At 45.8% G+C, this 21,453-nt stretch overlaps 1 protein-coding gene across 2 annotated transcripts in view; it reads right to left on the bottom strand.

The window, feature by feature from the left end:
• The window catches only part of NCK2 (NCK adaptor protein 2), a 132,821-nt gene that overhangs the window by 59,936 nt on the left and 51,432 nt on the right, over nucleotides 1-21,453 (bottom strand). For both annotated transcript variants that reach the window (XM_061211280.1, XM_061211281.1), the window contains exon 2: nucleotides 9,119-9,301. The gene's annotated coding sequence lies outside the window, so the exon portion shown is untranslated. The remainder of the gene's footprint in view (nucleotides 1-9,118; nucleotides 9,302-21,453) is intronic.

Raw genomic sequence — 21,453 nt, 5'->3', positions numbered from 1 at the left:
GTCCCTTCTATTTTGGCAGAAACTCAACAAGGTACTTTCAGGTATCTAGCCTCCCAGCAACAGCTGTGACCCTAAAAACTTAATGACAGAGAAATGGGTCTTGCATGTGAAAAGTCTTTCTAAAGAATCTCTGTGGGTGCAAAGTGAGTGACCAGCAATCTCCAAAATACCAAAAAGCTGGGGTATGGTAAAAGACAGGAGTAAATTTAAGTCAACTTTACTTAGTATATGAAGCTTGGGAAACTGCTGTTATAAAAATTGAGGCTGATATGAAGACAAATAATAAAAATTTCCTTTACTAAAAGAAATATGACAGGATAGCATTCTTACAAACATGAAAGTGACAAACATGCTTAACTTATTTTCTCCTGCTGGATGCGCAATTCAACAAACCACTGCTGCTTCTATAGTAGAATGGAAAATGATGCGTACAGACTTAAAATTGTTATCAGCTTAAAACAGACTATTATAAGATGTTTTATGTAAGCCTCATGGTAACCACAAAGTAGAAACCTATAAAAGAGACACAAAAGAGAAAGAGAAAGATATTTAAGCATACCACTCCAAAAATATCAGCAAATCACAAAGAAAAGAGACAAAGAGGTGAAAAAAGAAACAAAAGAATATAAAAACAGTAAGAAAACAATTTTAAAAAGGGAAGTACATACCTATCAATAATTACTTTAAATGTAAATAGACTAAATTCTTCAATCAAAATACAAAGAGTGGGGCTTCCCTGGTGGCGCAGTGGTTGAGAATCTGCCTGCCAATTCAGGGGACACGGGTTCGAGCCCCAGTCTGGGAAGATCCCACATGCTGCGGAGCAACTAGGCCCGTGAGCCACAACTACTGAGCCTGCGCGCCTGGAGCCTGTGCTCCCCAACAAGAGAGGCCGCGATAGTGAGAGGCCCGCGCACCGCGATGAAGAGTGGCCCCCGCTTGCCGCAACTAGAGAAAGCCCTCGCACAGAAACGACAACCCAACACAGCCAAAAATAAATTAATTAATTAATTAAAAAAAAATACACAGAGTGGCTGAATGAATAAAAAACAAGACCCATCTATATGCTGCCTACAAGAGACTCACTTCACCTTTAAGGACACACACAGACTGAAAGTGAGGGTATGGAAAGATAGCCCATGCAAATGGAAACCAAAAGAAACCCAGGGTAGCTTATTCTTATATCAGACAAAATAGACTTTAAGCCAAAAAGTGTACTAAGAGACAAAGGAGGGAATCATATAATGATAAAGGAGTTGACCCAACAAGAGGAAATAATGGTTATAAATATTTATGCACCCAAAATAAGAGCACCTAAATATATAAAGCAAATATCAACAGACCTAAAGGGAGAAATAGATAGCAATACAATAATAGTAGGGCACTTCAGTATACCACTTTCAACAATGGATAGATCATCCAGACAGAAAATCAATGAGGAAATTTGTACTTAAACTACACACTAGACCAGATGGACTTAACAGACATTGACAAAACAGTCCATCCAACAGCAGCAGAATACATATTTTTTCTAAGGCACACATGGAACATTCTCCAGGATATCACATGTTAGGCCACAAACAAGTATTAATAAATTTAAGAAGACTGAAATCACATCAAGCATCTTTTCCCATCACAATGGTGTAAAACTAGAAATCAGTTACAAGAAGAAAACTGGAAAATTCACAAATATGTGGAAATTAAATAGCATGTTACTGAACAACCAATGGGTCAAAGAAGAAATCAAAAAACATCTTGAGACATTAAGAGGTACAAACAACTATGTATAAGCAACAAGGATATATTGCACAGCACAGGAAAACAAAGCCATTATTTTGTAATAAATTTAAATGGAGTATAATGTATAAAAATATTGACTCACTATGTTGTATACCTGAAACTAATATAATATTGTAAATCAACTATACTTCAATAAAAAAAAAAAACCCTGAGACAAGTGAAAATGGAAATACAATAGACCAAACCTCATGGGATGCATTAAAAGCAGTTCTAAGAGAGAGAAGTTCAGAGTGATAAAAACCCACATTAAGAAAAAACAAAGATCCCAAATAAACAACCAACTTTACACCTCAAGGAACTAGAAAAAGAACAAATGAAGCCCAAAGTTAGTAGAAGGAAGTATAGAAATCAGAGCAGAAATAAATGAAATAGACTCTAAAAAGATCATAGAAAAGATTGATAAAACTATGAGCTGTTTTTTTTTTCAAAAGATAAAGAAAATAGACAAACCTTTAGCTAGACTCACCTAGGAAAAAAGAGAGGACTCAAACGAACAAAATCAGGAAAAAAAAAAAAAAAAAAACGAGGAGACATTACGTCTGATACCACAGACATAAAAAGGATCGTGAGAGATTACTATGAACAACTATATGCCAACAAATTGGACATACCAGAAGCGGATAAATTCCTAGAAACATCAAACCTATCAAGATTGAATAATGAAGAAATAAAAAATCTGAACATACCAGTTATTAGGAGGTTGACTCAGTAATCAAAAACCTCCCAAGAAACAAAAGTCCAGGACCAGATGGCTTCACTGGTGAATTCTATCAAACAATTGAAGAATTAATACCAATCCTTCTCAAACTATTCCCCAAAAATGAGGAGAGAACACTTCCAAACTCATTTTAAGAGGTCAGCATCGGCTTCCCTGGTGGCACAGTGGTTAAGAATCTGCCTGCCAATGCAGGGGACATGGGTTCGAGCCCAGGTCCGGGAATATCCCACATGCCGCAGAGCAACCATGCCCGTGTGCCACAACTACTGAGCCTGTGCTCTAGAGCCCGCAAGCCACAACTACTGAGCCCATGTGCCACAACTACTGAAGCCGCATGCCTAGAGCCCGTGCTCCACCACAAAGAGAAGCCACCTAAATGAGAAGCCCACGCACTGCAATGAAGAGTAGCCCTCACTCACCACAACTAGAGAAAGCCCACGCACAGCAACGAAGATCCAACACAGCCAAAAATAAATAAATAATTTTTAAAAAAAGAGGTCAGCATCACCCTGATACCAAAACCAAGAACACTACAAGAAAAGAAAACTACAGCCCAATACCCCTGATGAACATAGATGCAAAAAATTCTGAACAAAATACTAGGAATCTGAATTCAACAGCACATTAAAAGATCATATACCATGACCAATAGGGATTTACCCCAGGGACGCAAGGATAGTTCAATACCTGCAGATCAATCTACATGATACAGCACATTAACACAACGAAAGACAAAAAACATATGATTATCTCAATAGGTGCATAAAAAGCATTTGACAAATACTCATTTATGATAAAAACTCAACAAAGTGGGTATAGAGGGAACATACCTCACCATAATAAAGGTCATATATGACAAGCCCACAGTGAACAACATATTCAACAGTGAAAAGCTAAAAGCATTTCTTCTAAGAGCAGGAACAAGACAAGGATCCCCACTCTTGTCACTTATTGAACACAGTACTGGAAGTTCTAGCCACAGCAATCAGACAAGAAAAAGAAATAACAGGGACCCAAATCAAAAAGGAAGAAGTAAAACAGTCTATATTTGCAGATGACATGATATTATGCATCATAATATCAAAAACCCTAAAGAAAACCCTAAAGACTCCACCAAAAAACTGTGAGAACAAATGAATTAAGTAAAGTTGAAAGATACAAAAATCAGTTGTGTCTATACACTAACAATGAACTATCAGAAAGAGAAACTAAGAAAACAATCCCATTTACAACTGTATCAAAAAGAATAAAATACCTAGAAATAAATTTAACCAAGAGGGTGAAAGACTTGTATACTGAAAACGATAAGACACTGATAAAAAGAAGCTGAAGAAAACACAAATAAATGGAAAGATTTTCCATGCTCGTGGATTGGAAGAATTAACATTGTTAAAATGTCCATTCTATCCAAAGAAATCTACAGACTCAATGCAATCCCTGTCAAAATTCCAATGGTATTTGTCTCAGAAATAGAAAAAACTATCTCAAAATTTGTATGGAACCACAAAAGACCCTGAATAGTCAAAGTAATCTTGAGAAAGAACAAAGCTGGAGACATCACGCTCCCTGATTTCAAACTGCCATTGACCCTTGAACAATGCAGGGGTTATGGGCAATCAAAAATCCACTTAGAGCTTATAGTTGGCCCTCTGGATCCACAGTTCTGCTGTATTTGCAGTTCCACATCCATGGATTCAACCAACCATGGAAAGTGCAGCACTGTCGTATTTACTATTGAAAAAAATCCGAGTAAAAGTGGACCCCCACCGTTCAAACCCAAGTTGTTCAAGGGTCAACTGTATAGTCAAAACTATAGTAATCAAAACAGTATGGTATTGACATAAAAACAGACCTTGAGATCAATAGAATAGAATAGAGAACACAGAAATAAGGTCACTTAATTGGCCTTATATGGGCACTTAATTTACGACATAGGTGCCAAGAACATACAATGGGGAAGGTCAGTCTGTTCAATAAATGGTGTTGGAAAAACTGGACAGCCACATGCAAAAGAATGAAACTGGACCACTATCTTAACACCATACACAAAAATCAACTCAAAATGGATTAAAGACTTGAACATAAGACCTGAAAGCATAAAACTCCTAAAAAGAAAACATAGGGGGTAAGCTCCTTGACATCTCTCCTGTGATGATTTTTTGGATTTGACACCAAAAGCAAAGGCAAAAAACCCAAAAATAAATAACAAGCATCTGCACAGCAAAGGAAACCATCAACAGAGTGAAAAGGCAACCAACGAATTAGGAGAAAATATTTGTAAATCATATACTTGATAAGAGGTTAATATCGAAAATATATAAAGAACTCATACAACTCAACAGCAAAAAGACAATCAGATTAAAAAATATGCAGAGGACATTTTTGCAGAGATATGCAGATGGCCAACAGGCACATGAAAAGGTGCTCAACATCACTAATCATCAGGGAAATGCAAATCAAAACCACAATCATATATCACCTCACACCTGTCAGAGTGGCTATCATCAAAGGGACAGGAGATAACAAGTGTCTGATGAGGGTGTGGAGAAAAGGGAACACTCACGCACTGTTGGTGGGAATGCAAATTGGTGCAGCCACTATGGAGAACAGTACGGAGGTTCCTCAAAAAAATTAAAAACAGAACTATCATTTGATCCAATAATCCTACTTCTGGGTATCTATAAAAAGGAAATGAAAACAGGATCTGGAAGCGGTATCTGTACCCCCATGTTCACTACAGCATTAGCCATGAAAGCCAAGATATGGAAACAAGCTAAGTGTCCATCAATGGATGAATGGATAAAGAAGATGCGATACATAGGTATGTATATGCGTGTAAACACACATACATACGCACAGGAATACTGTTCAACCACAAAAAGGAAGGAAATTCTGCCATTTGTGACAACATGGACAGACCTTGAAGGCATTAGGCTAAGTGAAATAAGCCAGACAGAGAAAGACAGACAATGCATGGTAGCATTTACATCTGGAATTTTTTTTAAAAGTCTAAGTCACAGAAACAGGGAGTAAAAAAGTGGCGGCTGGGGGGTGGAGGAAACAGGGAGAGGCTGGTAAAAAGATTTCAGCTCTAAGATGAATAAGGTCTGAGGATCTAATGTAAAACATGGTGACTACAGTTGATAACACTATTATATAATTCAAATTTGCTAAGAGAGGAGAACCGAACTGTTCTCATTTTTAAAAAAGGATAAGTATGTGAAGTGATGGATGTATTAATTAACTAGATTGGGGGATCCTTTCACAATGCATACGTGTATCAAATCAGCACAATGTACACTTTAAATATCTTACAATTTTATTTGTCAATTACCCATCAATAAAGCTCAAAAAAAAGAAAAAAAGAAAATGGTGCCTATGCTCACATTTACATTTTGGGTATTCACATCAGCAACCAACACAGTCTGAAATCCAGGTCTCGATTACTTTCCTCTACCCATAAGTCTCGTCCCCTACACACCACCTTCCCCCCATAACACCCAAGTCCTTCCACTCACCAGGCTTCTCTCCTGAAAAAGCCTCCAAGTAGATTTTCAGAAGATAAACAATCTTCCGTACAGCATATGACGCTGTTCACACCCTCCATCCCCAGGAAACACCAGCCAGCTTCCCACAACAGTGAATCACACTCAGTGTTCAGTCATCCAGGGAAGAATTAAGCGCAGACTATATATACATTGTCAAGTTCATTCCAGTGGAAAAGGGTTTGTGGCCACGCTCCTCCCATGAGCTCTCCGTAATTTCAATGTGTGTGTGTGTGTGTGTGTGTAGTGGGATGGCGGGGAGGGCAGGGAGGAGTGAGCTGGGAGACAAGAATACAGGGCAGGGAAATGCAGCCCCTGGACACAGGGGGCTCAGGGACCCCCTCAGGTCACCCTGAGATGCAGCTCAGACATCCCTCCCCAAGACCGCTCCCCTCGGCCCAGCCCCAGGGGTAGGCGGGCTGAGACGGCACCAGCTTGGGTGCCCGGCAGCGGGGAAATGCTTCTGAGGCTGACCCCTCACGTAGCACTTTACCAGGTCGGCACTGCTTTCCTTTCTTTCCAGGACAGGGCAAGTGACAGGCTGACCAAGCCGTCACTTTTCCTGCGGACACATCAAAGACCCCTGACCCAGCAGCACGTGCGGGTTCCCACCCGTTACTGCTTAAACGACGTGGAGACCGATTACCCGCTAAGCCACCCAGCCTGCCCTGTGCCACGGGACCCATGACGCCTCAGCCCCACTCGCCCCTTCTTTAAAACTCACTCAGTTTACCCTGCCTCGGGCACCTGAAACTTGCTCTAAGAGCCTGACTGCAGCTGTCACCAGAGCCCCAGAGCCGTCAGGGTCGCACCCCATCCCACAAGGCCACGAGAAAGAGAGTCCGGAACTGTATTTCATCTATTTTTGTAGCTGCTAAAACAGTCACTGCAGGAAAAACAGCCCAGAATCCAGCTGTGCTCACAGTCAATATTTATTACACGAATGGACAGCCCTAGTGGTTTTCCCACTGGACAGTTTTCAAAACCACGAAAGTAATTTTTAATAAGTAAATCAGGGCTTTGGTGTGGCTCTCATAAACTTATAGGAGTAATTATTTAGAATTACGTGCATATAAATATTTTTGTAAGTATATCCGCGTGATAATCTATGTATGATTGTCCATCTAGTGGTACCCAGGCATCGACTCTTGTTTGTGTGATGGTAACAGACTTCTCCTGGGCACCTGTGCAGAATATACTGCCCCAATTAAGCGTGTGAGTTCCCCGACTCACCACTTTCTGGAAGAGGACCCTGACAGTCACTGAGAGTCTATTAATGTCACCCATGACCAAGACCTTCTAAAGAAGTCGTGTCAGACTCTGTGACTGATGAATCACTAAAGAATTCTGATGACCAGATTTCCAGGATTTGCGCTAATTCCTAGCTTATATTCCCATGACATCTGACAAACTGATTAATACGTGACTGCATTTATAAACGACCAAGTTTTAAAAGGTTCCACTTCAATGGCTATTGAAAAAATTGAATGGTCATAGCCAAGACTTTTTTATGTAATGGAAACCTCCCAGGATTAGACATGAAACACCCAAAGGCGTTCCACCCGTATAAGGTCTGGAAGAGAAACCTTGGAGGGTCCAACCAGCGCCTGGGGGGATGTAAAGCCAGTGAAAACCAGCAATGTCCTGGGGGAAGGGGGACCTCAGGGTCACTTACGGGGACACAGTAAGGGGAAGGGCTTGGATCAGCTGCTGAGATGAGCTCTAGGCTCTCAATTCCAAACCAGGACCCAGACCTGGAAATCATAATGAATGCCTCCCCCCTTTAAACAGATGGGAGACTGTCGTTTGCTCCAAGGAAATCATAGAGGAGAATTCATCATTTTCGCCTATGAAACACTACATATTGATTCCATGCCCTGTGCTCATCACACATCAAAGGGGAACGTAATTGAAATCAAGCTGGTTCCAAAAAAAAAAAAAAAAGTGGTTGAGGAGAAAAACCTGACTTACAAAAATTTTAGTAGTAGTTTTAGACCAAATGAAGGAAAATTCTAACTTATATTAAACTAATAAATCTACAGCAATCAAATCAAGAGATTTTATGGTCCAAAGTTATACGTTCAAGAATAGTTTAAAGCCAAACTTATGGTTACCAAAGGGGAAAGGTGGGTATATGTGTGTGTGTGTGTATACATTCAGTCATATATATATGACTGAATCACTTTGCCGTACACCTGAAACTAACACAACATTGTAAATCAATTACACTCCAATGTAAAATAAAAATTTTAAAAAAGAAAAAGGATAGTTCAAAGCAATTTGTGAATAATAGAAGCAAAATAAGGTTTTGAAGGAAAGCTCATAAATTGGGTGTTACCCCTACACTTCGGGGCAACACTCTGGAGGTGAAATTGGACCTTCTCATAAAGCACTTCTACTGCCCAGCCAGAGCTGGGACCCCAGATGAACTGAACCATTAGACAGCATCTCTTATAATCTAAATCAAATGTCCCAAACCCTTTGTTAGGGCTGAGAAACGTCTGTCACAACACGTGCTTTTGTCCAGTGTTCTGCTATGATCTCAATCCACATGCTGTATCACAGGCACGATCTTATTTTAACGCACGAGCAGATTTCTCATACAAACCCTTCCTCAGAATCCTTATCTATTTGCATGTTTTGATGCAGACTTATCTTCCCAGCATCCAAATTGGAATGAAGTCTTCACTAGATGGAGCTCACCCTGAAGACAGCTCCTACATATCCTGGACCACCCCCCACCCCGGCCCAGGCGGCACACAGGAGGCCCGGCTCCTCCAGACCCAAGACTACCTGTCTGGCCCAGGAGCAGAGGCGCTGGGGTGGCTCACAGGTTGGATGTGCCCGCTGTCCTGCTTCCTAGCTACCTGATGCCACCACGTGCCAAAGCAGGAACGGTGAGTCTGATTTTTGAACCCGATCCGTTGGAAACTTACATTTTACGGGGCTCAACAAATCAGAGCTACCTTTATTGCCATTCTACTAATATAGAGCAAGCATCTGAGGCAAAAGCAGCAAGTCCTCCCGTCTGTTTTAGGCAGGAAGCCGCACTCACCTTCGGCACTCAGTTAGGAGAGAGGACGCACGACACGGAGCTCCTCGACAAGTGAATTCTTCAACTGACAGCGCCCCCGAAGTCACCAAGCTGCAGGAATTCTCCAAATTCTCAAATCCAACTCAAACCTCAGCGGAGAATTATGATCCGGGAAATCACTTGTAGAAAAGGAACATAGGAAATCTGAAAAGAAACAGAAAGAACCGTCTATTAGGACCGCTTGCTTGTTTGATTTTAAGTCACTGCTTGAGAAAAATAACTGATTATTTATTTGCCTAAAACCATTATTTTTAATAGACCCCAGAAAACAGGTGCTTTATATTTACTGACCTCAACCCACTCAGAAATGCCCTCACCCTGCTCCACGTTCCAGGCCCCGGGCCGGCTCGGAGGCAGAGGCTGGGAGGGTTGGGGACCCCTGGCCATAGCCGAGGGACCTAAGCTCCCAGGTGTCTCCCAGCCCCCTCACCCCAATGCCCCTGCCCATGGCCTCAAAGACCGCCGAAAAGAAAAGAGCGGTTGCCAAGTGGAAATTCAAAAAGCCTGTCTGGGAGCCTAATTAGGGAGAAGAATTACAGAGCGTGGCTATCATTTAGAGACTCCATCTCCTGCACTGGCCGTTCACTGAGAGAGGTGCACCCCTTCCCCCCAACCCACAGCTTTGTGCTTCTTGGGGTGAACATACACACACTACTCTGTATAAAATAGATACCTAACAAGGACCTACTGGATAGCACAGGGAACTCTACTCAATACTCTGTTATGACCTCTATGGGAAAAGAATCTGAAAAAGAATAGATATATGTATGTATAACTGATTCACTTTGCTGCACACCTGAAACTAACACAACATTGTAAATCAACTCTACTCTAATAAAAATTTAAAAATCCCTGCAGGAATCTGAGGACAGCATCCCAAAACTACAAGGAAGTCAAGCCAAGGAGCCGACAGAGGGGACCCGCAGTCCCCTCCCTCCTGGCCGTGGAGCTTGCTGTCACCTCACGGTCACCACACCTGGGTAACTATTTTCAGTCCCAACCTATCATTTCAGGGGACCCTGAGGCTCTGTGGACCTCCGAGGGGGTTCACTGTCATCTTTTATTACGCTTCAAACCCAGAAGGGATCCGTCCTGACAGTTCACTCAGACAAGATCTATTAATTCATCCCCAGCATGATGATGACCCAAAACATTAAATACCCCACAGAAAAGTCAAATTCTATTTTAGTCGAATAGAAAAGGATAATTCAAGTAGGGCTCTCATAAAAATGTTATAAGGCAAGTTCATAAATTTTGATTAAAAAATGAATTCCTCTTTATGCATTCTCTGGCATTATTTTAAGGGCTTGCATGATTCTTTTTAAATGTACGATTTAACACAGGACAAGGCACTGAGCAAACACAGCGGGGATACGAGATCGGGACAAGATGTTAGACGTACAACAGGATGACGGCGCCCTTCTCTCTGACAAGTGTTTACAGTAACACGACAGGTTCTGCAGAAATAGACGTTCTGGTATCTGGACTTGGGGGTCCTGACCAAGGATTCTGGTTTCTCACTGTGGGCCTTACACGTGCCGTTTACTGGAGAAAGCCACCAGCTAAACACAGCTGTGCCCGCAAGCACCAGCGCTGTATTAGTATTTTCATGGGTCCTTCTGGACTTAAGTTGTAGTTTTAAATTTTTCATTGAAAAGTGAACATGCCTGAGTCAGATCTCCCCAAGCCAATGCCCATGGGCCTCTGGAGGGCTGTCTGGGTTGCTCTCCGCGTGCACAATGCTCTCACGGGGGGTGTTATTTAACCCTCCCAATAACCACCGGGGTTAGATATTAACACCCACTTTCATTACACGGGGCTTAACGATCTCAGAGAGGTGAAAGGCTCTCCTTAGTAGGCTTTAGAGTGAGGAATGCAGGCCTCCAAAGCTCTAAACCCACCGCACCAGTAGCAAACTTAGTGCCGGAGAATTTACCCTCCCAGTGCAAAAGCACGATGGCCTGGCTCTGGAAGCCCCGTCCTCTGACACTCGGTGTGGCGGAAAAGCCAGACAAAGGTGCAGGATCTGAGCTAACGGAGAAGCCCCAACCAGAAGCTCTGCTTCAAGTTCACGTAAAGATGCCCTGGCCACCTGGGTACTGACTGTGGGAGATGGAGGGGCAGCGTTTTCCTTGAGAAAAGCATTTCACTGACGAAGCGTCAATGAACGAAGCACACACCTTAGACAGAAATGAACACAGAGACCAAAACCGCTCTCTCGCTGGGTCTACATGCAGTCTGCCCACTACGATGCTTAACGTGGGTTACGGGCTTATTCAAAACCTCTGTTAAGGATGAGCATTTCAGATCAGGTCTTCATTACAGCCTGTGATCAAATCCATCAGGAAAGCGTACACTTTTGTGCAGAAAGCCACCTCCGAATGCAAACACTGCCAGGTTCAAGGTCACTGGGACCGTGGAGGCCCTCACCCAAGAGGTCACTCAAGGACGCCGCACAGCCCGCTCAGGCGGGAGGGGACACATGGAATGGTGCACGCTCGTCTTTAAAGATATTTCTCCACTAGCATCGCCTGCATCTCCCCACAGAAATAAGAGAGGAGGAGGAAGGAGTGGAAAGGAATTAACACGAATACCAAATGCACCTCTTTCTCCACATTGATCTGGACCCCAATCACTTTACCAATGCAAAATCCATGCGATTGTCTGAATTCCCTGCAACAATGAGGTTTTCTTTTTCTCAACTATGTTTTGGAAAGCCCAGGCCCGACCTGGGGTTCTCCACAGCCTCGGGGGGCGTTTGGCTGAGCGCCCACATCGGCGAGGGTGCCCGGGGTGGCTGCCCCACAGGAGCACTGTCTGTCCCCGCGGGCCTGGCTTCTGGACGCCCGAGCCAGCTGTCCCAGCGCAGCCTGAACTCCCAGTGCCACAGGGTGCCTGCCCCAGCTGGTCTTCTGGGGAGCCTGGGCAGTCTCCTCCGAACCTCCATGCGTGTGGCCGTCCAGTGTTGGCGTCCATCACTAACGGGCTTCCCTGCAGTGGAGTCTTCGGGGTTAATGAGAGGCCTGTGCCCTTCTGCTGAGGCCCAAGGTCACTGGACACACTGCCCTGCCTACTTCCCAACTGGCCGAACTGCCCAGAGGACTAGAATCCCCAAAAGGCTCCCTGCAGAGACCAGTCTCCCTCCTCCTGACTCGCAGAAACAGAGGAGCAGGCTGGGGAGAAGCGCTTGGACAGGTCCCAGAGGACACAGCCCTAGCGGCTCCACCTTCACCAAAGCGTCGTCCACCTTCATGGCAACCCTGGGAGACACACCTGACTATCAGCTCAGGAACGAAAGCACCAGACCCTCAGGCCACAGCCAGGATTCGAGCCCAGGCCTGTCTGACTGCAAAGCCCTGCCTGGCTTTCTCCCCACGAAGATCACCACTAAAGGGCCAGAACCTGGAGACTCGGGCAAAGGTCATCCGTCGCCACCATCTGTCTGGAGTGTCTGCCACGCTGGGGGGCCCTGCTTCAGCCCCTCAAATCAGGGAGGGACAGCATCACACGGCTTCCAAGACTCAAGCCCATGACCACACACACCACCTTCATTTGAGAAAGGGGGAGGGGAGGTGGGGGAGGGATGGAGTGGGAGTTTGGGGTTACTAGATGTAAACTATTCTCTATAGGATAGATAAACAAGAAGGTCCTACTGTACAGCACAGGGAACTATATCCAATATCCTGGGGTAAACCATAATGGAAAAGAATATTAAAAAAGAACGTATGTATGTGTATTAACTGTGTCACTTTGCTGTACAGCAGAAATTAACACAACATTGTAAATCAACTATACCTCAACAAAAATTTTTTTTAATAAATTATATAAATAAATAAAAACAAAGGTACTGTTTCTCTTAGATGTCAATGCAGAAAAAAAAATTACTGAGTAACATTATCTGACTGTTGAACACTGCACACAAGCTGAAGACTCCCAGGTTACAGCAGGTGAGCATCATGACTAAACCTCATACTTTATGCAAAACGCACGCAGGGAACCACCCAGACCCCTGATCTGCAGACAGAGCTAAAGGCAAATGTCTTTTTTCTTTTATTAAAAAGAAAGAACAAGCCATGATTATTATAGGCCCTTTCTTCGGCCTCTTCCCCATCCCAATGGGACACCACTCTCCAGACCAGACCCCTCGGTGGCCCAGGTGGTCGCCCAGCTCAGAATGAACACCAGGATCGCCCCCTGACCAGGCCCACCTGGGCCAGCGTGGCCTCGTTGACCTCCCGCAGAACTGGCTGTATTTCACATCTACTCAACGACTTGGTGGAAAACTTGATTCGAGTGGGAGAATGCTGGTTTCGGACACGGAACAGAGCTACACAAAAGTCTCCATGAATGACCTGGCTGAAGATGAACCCTGGTTCCTGCCTCGTGTGGACGGACACCGGGCTGCTTAGAAAACACTTCTGGATCTGACACCCGGGCTTCCAGGGAGAGGACCCACCCACCTCTCATCACCCCTCGCGCAGCGGCCCCGCCAGGCCTCAGTGCTGACGGCCAGAAGCGGCGTTCCACATGTCAGGAGGTCCCGCCGAAATTAGGACTCTTACTCAAGATAGAGCTGTCCTGAAAAGGGAGCCATCAAATTTTTCCGCAATGGGCTGGAATCGATTTTAAACGATAACACTGGTTATCAGTTAATTGTATCTGTGGATCAGACGGTGATTAATGAAAACGGGGCAGAAAAAGCACGAGTTTCTAACTCTGTGGACAGCCTGAGGGAGACAGGTCTTCCAGGACTGAGAACAAAACTGCCAGCAGTGGGTCAGCCACACACACCGGGACCAAAGTGGCACGAGGCCGTGGGTCCCAGGCCCAGCTCAGCCACCACACGTCCCGGTGGTCCTGTGCCTCTGTGTCCTCTTCCGTGACGAGGGTCCCCTGCTCCAACCTGTAGCTGTGAGATCAGCACATGGGAGTAGACGTAAGAATTATCCAAAATCGATGGTGTGGTACCAAAAATGTATTAAAGCTTATCTGAAATACCATGACAAGGAAGTCATAACGCAAATCTTAATATGGACTTAAATTTTATAGTCGCCGCCTCAGAATTCTAGCAGAGAGGAATGACATCAGTAACACCAGTTCTGATGGTTTGTAAGCTTTTGTGTATATAGTTGATGTTAGCCTCTTAAATACAATAGTCCCCCATCCTCCAAAAGTCCTGATAGGTGTTTGTCTTAAGCTCTTTCCACTAACCCAAACCGTAGTTTTCAGAATCAGCATATATACATATGTGTGTGTGTATACATCTCAACGCCATAACTAGACAGTCTAATTACATAAGACATTTTAAAAGGGTCGCCCGCGTTCTTTATGAAGTGTCTGCAGGATTTCATTGTTGCCCAGGTAATTACACCACTAATAAAAAGCATGCTGACCAAAATAAACTTTCAACACAAAAACACACTAGAATAAAATCCCTTTTATTGCAAACGGCAGACAGAAGGAAAGACAGACAGAAAGGAAGAAAGACATACACACAGACACTGAATTCTCATCCGAGATAACTTAGACACCAGGTGATCCAAAGGGCCCGTCTTACTGTGCGTCTGTGGAAGCACTGTTTTGATTATTTTGCTGAAGTTCACGTCCCTTACCTTTGGGGGATGAAGGACTGAAAGAATGAGGGAAACTGCAAGAAAGGCCATACACACATACACACACACACACACTTTTTAAAAATAGAATCTTGGAAAGCAGGCAAGAAGCCCAGACCAGGGTGTGCCAAGAGGGGTTACAACGAATAAACTTGTGGGGTGGAATCAGGGGGGAGGTATAATTTTACTTTTAACTGGATTCTTTTCTGGAACACGTTCACACTATGTCTCACTCGGGTAATGAAGATGGAAGCTGTGAGATCAACTCCGTCCTCCCTTCCCTTCCCTCCTCCACTCCGTCCTCTGCCAGAAGCCCGGCCGGACACGGGGAGCCCGCCCCTCCCTCCCTCCCATCGCTGAGCAGGCTACGAGGACAACGTGGATTACAGGGCTCCAGGGATCTGGCGTGTCACACACCCACCTGTGTCCCAGGTCACATCACATCGCCGGCCTTTTACGAAACAGAACCGGCCTCTCACCATGAGTGCGGAGGATAGGGTTGTTACAGCAATTAGATGAAGGTGATGGGAAAAAAAGACCGGGAATAGCCCATGCATGACCTTTGGCATCTGAGCAGCCCCTGCGAGGGCAGAACTATTAAGCTCTGCAGCAAAAGGTCGGGAAAGATTTCGTGGGAAGGTGGGCTTTTTTTGTTTTTAATTTTATAAATTACTGGTAACTGAGAAGCCTCCTGCAGAATGGATTTGGTTCTAAGAAACTGTGAAAAAACACCTCACTTCACATTGCCCTACTTTACTTCTGATGGGTAATGAGTCAACGTGATGTGTTTCCCCCATTTTTGTGTAGGGTTGATGCTCATGTAGATTACAGTATCCCATAAATGTATTCCATAAAAATTCCACAAAGTATAGAATGAAAAGGGAGTTGAATAAATTAAATTTTCCCATTAAAAAAAAAAAAAGTCTAATAATTATCAAAACGTAACTTTCAGAGAACAAATTTACGATTATTCCAACTGAATAGAAATTTTAATGCCACTGTGTTTTTAAAGTATGTTTAGGGGCTTTTGAATATTCTGAAAACGGTCAAAGTGTATTCACCCACATTTTCCCCAAATGCCAGCTGCTTTCACAATTCTGTGCCTTTATGTCTGCTATTTCTTCCGCCACCCGGAGAACGGCCTTCCCACCTCCAGTCTCCCAAAACCACTGTCCAGCCAAATCCAACTCATCGCCCAGGAATGAACTCAACCGCCCCATCTTCTGGAACTTTCTACAGGAATGTCCTCCATTCCTGCAGCCATCGCTCTTTTATAACCAGACTCCTCTTTTAAAGGCTGTGCAGACAGAAGTGCCTCTAGGAAGGGACGTCCACATGCTGGTGTCCATATGGCTCTCGGCAACATGGCAGGCTCTCGGCAAAATGACTCTTATCAGACATTCATCATCCAATAAACTTCCACTTCCTCAGTGATATCTGTAAGATGTGATGCAACTACTGTGCAATGCCTGGCCCACTCAGCGCCCCACAGTCCAGAAGCCTCTTCTCCCAAACTTCAAACCAAGAGACCTCAAATCCCTTACACAACTACCTGAACCAGCCCTTCAGTATCGACACGGAGCCTTCAACACAGAAAGCAGCACATCTCTGCCAAAACCAAATGATGGTTCTGCTTACGAGCCATATGTCTTCATTTTATTGCTACAAATTTATTTTTCTTGAGTATTTCATTTACTATATAAATTAGCAAGAAGCCAATGAGAGAGACTGAATGAATCAAAGAGGACTTCTAAACTCTAAAGCTCAAAAATGTATAGATGACTTCCCATGGCAGCTGCCCAATTGATGTCATCCATAAAGCCATTTAAATACTGTGTCTGGGCTGAAATCCAATTAAGTCATTTCTGTCCAAATATCCCCAAAGAGCCTCCTGCTGAGTTTGAAGTGGAAATAATTGCAAATGCCAGATTAGCTGTGTAAGCACTTCCAGAGCTGAAACCCAACAAGAGCATGAAAGTCTACATGCCCAGCTTTTCAACTGGGCACAAAGGAAACATTTCAACCATCATCTGGCAGAAAGAAAGCCCACATCTTCGTGCAGCCAGGTCTCCTTAGATAATCCTCATGCCCTGCACGTGTCAAAGAAAAGCTGCGATCCATTCGTTTAAGCGCGCAGTGAAATGACAAACTTGGGCTCCACCATGCCATTCTGTGCACAGAGGAAACAGAATCAAGACGAGATTTCAAGCCTTCTCTGAATTCATCATCTCCCTGACCAACCCCTTATGCAGGACACCCTGAAATCAGTAAACCCTGAAATTCACCACCGTCTCCATGCATGTAACTTGTTCCGTGAAAATGTGCAAGCAGAGACAGGACAGTCAGGGAATAAGATAAATCTCCCCTGTACCTTGTGATCCATTACTCAGATTTACAACTCAGCAAAACACAAGGTATCTTCAGGTGACGTGCAAGAGCTGAAACCGGCGTGTTCTAACCACACATTCCAGAGACGGAAAGGGTCCCCCCTGCCTGTTCATTGCACGCAGATCTCACTGAGACCTGCTGTATCGGACCATCTGGAGTTGGTTATGACACCAGCCCCAGGTAAGAACCACTGTTGCAGAGAAAAGGAGAGCAAGTGAGAAGGGTCGAGTCAAAAACATTTATCTCCAAACCCTCAATATCGAACACCAGGCTTGTCTGAAAGAAGAGTCACCCAGGTGATGAGGCCAGCCACGCCTCCGCATGTGACAAAGGACACAAGGAACCTCTTCCAGTGGCTGCACAGCCCAGTCTGCATCTTACCAGCTGTGTGCTGTGGAGGCTGCCACTTGGCCTCGGACACTGGGTTTCCTTGGAGACAGTATCAGTCACCTCGTTGATAAAAATAAAGTCACACTTATTCAATGGAAATGTGATGCACATCTGCTCCGTGCAAACACTGTATGTAAATAAGGCACAGCACAGATGCCGTCCTTCTTAAGGGACTCGGTCCAGCGAGGGGCCAAAGTCAAACGTGGGATGACACAGTGGTACTTCTTTATTGTATCTGCTGCAAGAAAACTCACCTACAAAAAATTCAGTTAAACTTTTCTAGATAACTTCTAAAGCAGATGTGTGCTATCCAAAATACCTGCTAATATCTGCCTTAGAATTAAAAAAGAAAACTCTAAGGAGACAAGCAAACAGCGTACACGTGAACATAATAGCTTTACATAAAAAGTAACTTATGATGCACTAGAAAGCAGGTCTGATCTCTCCTTCCCGAGACTAACCTTCCAACCGTGAGAGGAACTGCAGTGTCCCTTCGGGCCTCTTCTGCAAGCAAACCCTTCCTAAGTTGAAAAATGACAGGTTTCCTAAACGTTCTCTCTTCTGCATGGACTTCAAGATAAGTCACCCCATAAGTATTTCTGAAGCCCTCCGAGCACTGTGCTGGGTGCCGGACACACAACAGGCAACACAGACGTAGGCTTTGCCTCCACAAAGCAGACACACAGACGAGTGGACGGTAAGAGCCCAAACAGGGGAGCTCAGGCCCCAGCGGGTCCTCCTCCATCACCTCTGTATGTCACACGTGGCCTCGGTGGGGACATCCCTGCAGAGAGTGGAGATGCTGACGATGCGAAATGCACGTCAGTGCTGCCTGGGACGCGTCGCGTAGGCAGCATCACACCTGCACGGCCTCTCACACTGCACCTGGCAGGTGTTTTCTGAGAGGAAGCAGAGGACACGTGCACTTCCCTGACCCTCCTGGTCCACGTCTCCACTCCACTTTCAGTCCAGCGCTCCAGCTTCTCGAGAGTTTTCATTCTGCCTCAGCCCTGGATGACCTCATCCCTCCATCCATGCCTCACCTGCAAACCCCACACGCCCGTTTCCAGGTCTCTGTGTCCACGCTGTTGTTCAGATCATGGTCAAGGGCAGGACACACCTGAGACCTTCCTTGGGAGGGAGCAAACTAGCAGACCACACTCTGGGGACGGCCATCCTACCAGCTACCACTGCACACGACAGTCCTCCCGCGTAGGGAGACGGGCGTGTCACCTGGGTGCATGAGATGCCAGCTCCGTCCCCGACTGGCCTGTCTTTCGACAAAATGCCTGTCTCTAAAGCTCAGTTTTCTCACCTATAAGATGGAGGACAACGAGAAAAGCATTACCTTGCATACCTGCTGTAGATACTAAATAGCATACAAAGCACCTAGCAAAGTTCCAGGTCCATAGTAGGTGCTCAAAGAAAAGGCTACTTTGTCCCCTGTACTAGCATCTTAATATAAAGGGCCGGGGCGGGGGGAGGTGAACAGAGGGCCACCCTGCCCCAAACACCCCACCTCTGAACTGGGCCTCCGGAGACGACCCGAACAACCCCGGCAGCTGCCATCGCTGTGGAGATAAGAAGCCGCTGGGGGAGACTTCCCTGGCGGTCCAGTAGCTCGCTTCCACTGCAGGGGGCTCGGGTTCGATCCCTGGTCGGGGAAGCTCCACGAGCCACGTGGTACGGGCAAAAAGAAAATTAAAAATTAAAAAGTTTTTTTAAAAGTGTGCAATTCAACGGTTTAAAAACATAAGAAGGAAAAAAGACAAAAAAAGAGAGAAGCCACTGGGGGGGTGAGAGGACGTGGGGGGAGGAGGAGCACTCGCCGTGTTTCCTTTGCGCCCTGGACCACACTCGTCACCAGACTGGCTGGAGCCAGCCCTGGACCAGAGCCTCTCACCACTCTGTGCCTCGGATCTTCTCCTTTTCTTTCTGTGAACGTCCTACACCCTATGTGTGTGCAAACAGACTATGAAAGTAAAACGGAACTGTCCCTCAACCATGCGCTGTGTCACAAGACCACGCAGGGAGGCAAGGGAGCTGGTCAGCGGATGGGGCCGGGGTCCCACAGAGCACGGCGAGGGCGGATGACCACAGGCCATCCCCAAGGAGCCGGCGGCCCAGGGCAGCAGGGAGGGTCCAAGGCGAGAAGGTAGGGTGACATCTAGACCTGAGGGCTGCGTTCACAAGGGGGTCCAAGCTGACCCAGCCGCCTGCGGAATCAAGCCACAGGGCGTCGGGGGGGCTGGCAGAGACGCCCACAGGCCTCCCGGCTTCACGCCCACTCCGTAATCTGTGCAGTAGTCTCTCTCCTGACCTTGCTTTTCCCTCCATTTAGAAAATCAGAACATCTGCCTGCTCCAATCTTCCAGCCCTCCTCTCCTTCGAGGCCACCGGAGAATCCCGGCAGGACTTACGCCAACCAGCCATGAACGCACATAATCATCCCAACTCGAGCCCTGCAAGTGCAGCCGCGAGGTGCTCTCCCACGGATTGCCTCCCGTCTCGGTGCAAGTCCTTCTTAAGGATGTGTGTTCAATACGCTCTGTCTTGAAGATCATTCTTGTGGACAAAAGACAGCAACCAAGACACCCAGACACACGTGACACGTGATCACGCGGGCTCCTGCTCCCGGTGGCACCTTCACGAGCGCCGAGCCCAGACGCCCCGCCATCCTCTCAAAGAGACCAAAGTCAGACCCTGGAACGCGTGGGCGAGCCTCCCTCACCGGGACCAGCTTTCTGCGTGCTCCTCACACGTACCTGCCCCTCTCTTACCCACCCTAAGCCCTGCCCTGCCTACCTTCACCTTCAGCCCACGAGTCCAGGAATTCGGTGCCGCGGAGCTTCACACACCAAGGAAAGGAAACAGACCAAGGAACTGGCTGTCACTTACTCAGCGCTTACTGGGGATACAGACAAGGCTAAGGCTCCTCCTGCATCGTCACCTTCCGTCCTAACACCAGGACGACACTTCACTGTCCCCAATCACACCAGAGAAGTCAGGGGATGCACACAGGTGTGCCATGCGCACAGGTGTGCCCAGTGCACAAGTGCAGTGAGAATTGCAAGCCCGCTGACCTGGGAGTCCCTAGCCTTGACCCTGTGCGTGCTGCCCCTCATGCGGAGACCAAGGAGAGCCAGACGGCGCAGGGTGACCGAGCCAGACACTGCACTGACCCTTTCTTCCAGAGGAGCAAGTGCTTAGGGGGAAACCAGTAACGACCTCTGTCAAACACTGAGGTTTCACTGTGTCATCTGAACACAGACAAGATTCCTAAATGATACAGATTTCCTAAAGACCAGAAGCTAAACTTACTAAAGAAAGTTCTTCAGGGAACTCTTACATGCTTTCCAAAATGTTCCCCCCCCCGCCCCCATTAAAAAAATGTTGTCACTGGGGCTTCCCTGGTGGTCCAATGGTTAAGACTTTGCCTTCCGATGCAGGGGGTGCGGGTTCGCTCCCTGGTCGGGGAGCTAAGATCTCACATGCCTCTCGGCCAAAAAAACCAAAACATAAAACAGAAGCAATATTGTAACAAATGTAGTAAAGACTTTAAAAACGGTCCACATCAAAAAAATCTTTTAAAAAAAAAATGTCACTATTTTCATTCAAATTTCCCACCAGGCATCCTTCCCTCCTCCTGCACCCAAGAACACAGCTGGCAGGATGTGGAGGGGAGTCCAGGCGAGGCCACCGTAATGACTTCTTGAATGGATATTCATTTTTTTACCCACTTTTGGGTGCACAATGGAGGGGGCCATCTGCCTTCTACCCCGTGCCAAACACTCAGTGACCTTCAGGCCTGTGCTGTCTCATTTACCTACATGTAAGCACAGGAATTAGCTTTTCTTAGACTTTGATATAATGCCACTTTGTTTTGTTTATTTAAAGTAATGGGAA

Source organism: Eubalaena glacialis, chromosome 14 (genome assembly GCF_028564815.1).
Source record: "Eubalaena glacialis isolate mEubGla1 chromosome 14, mEubGla1.1.hap2.+ XY, whole genome shotgun sequence".
In the NCBI taxonomy this organism is placed as follows: Eukaryota; Metazoa; Chordata; class Mammalia; order Artiodactyla; family Balaenidae; genus Eubalaena; species Eubalaena glacialis.
Note: the sequence above shows the minus strand (reverse complement) of the source record. Positions and strands in the feature narration are given on the sequence as shown.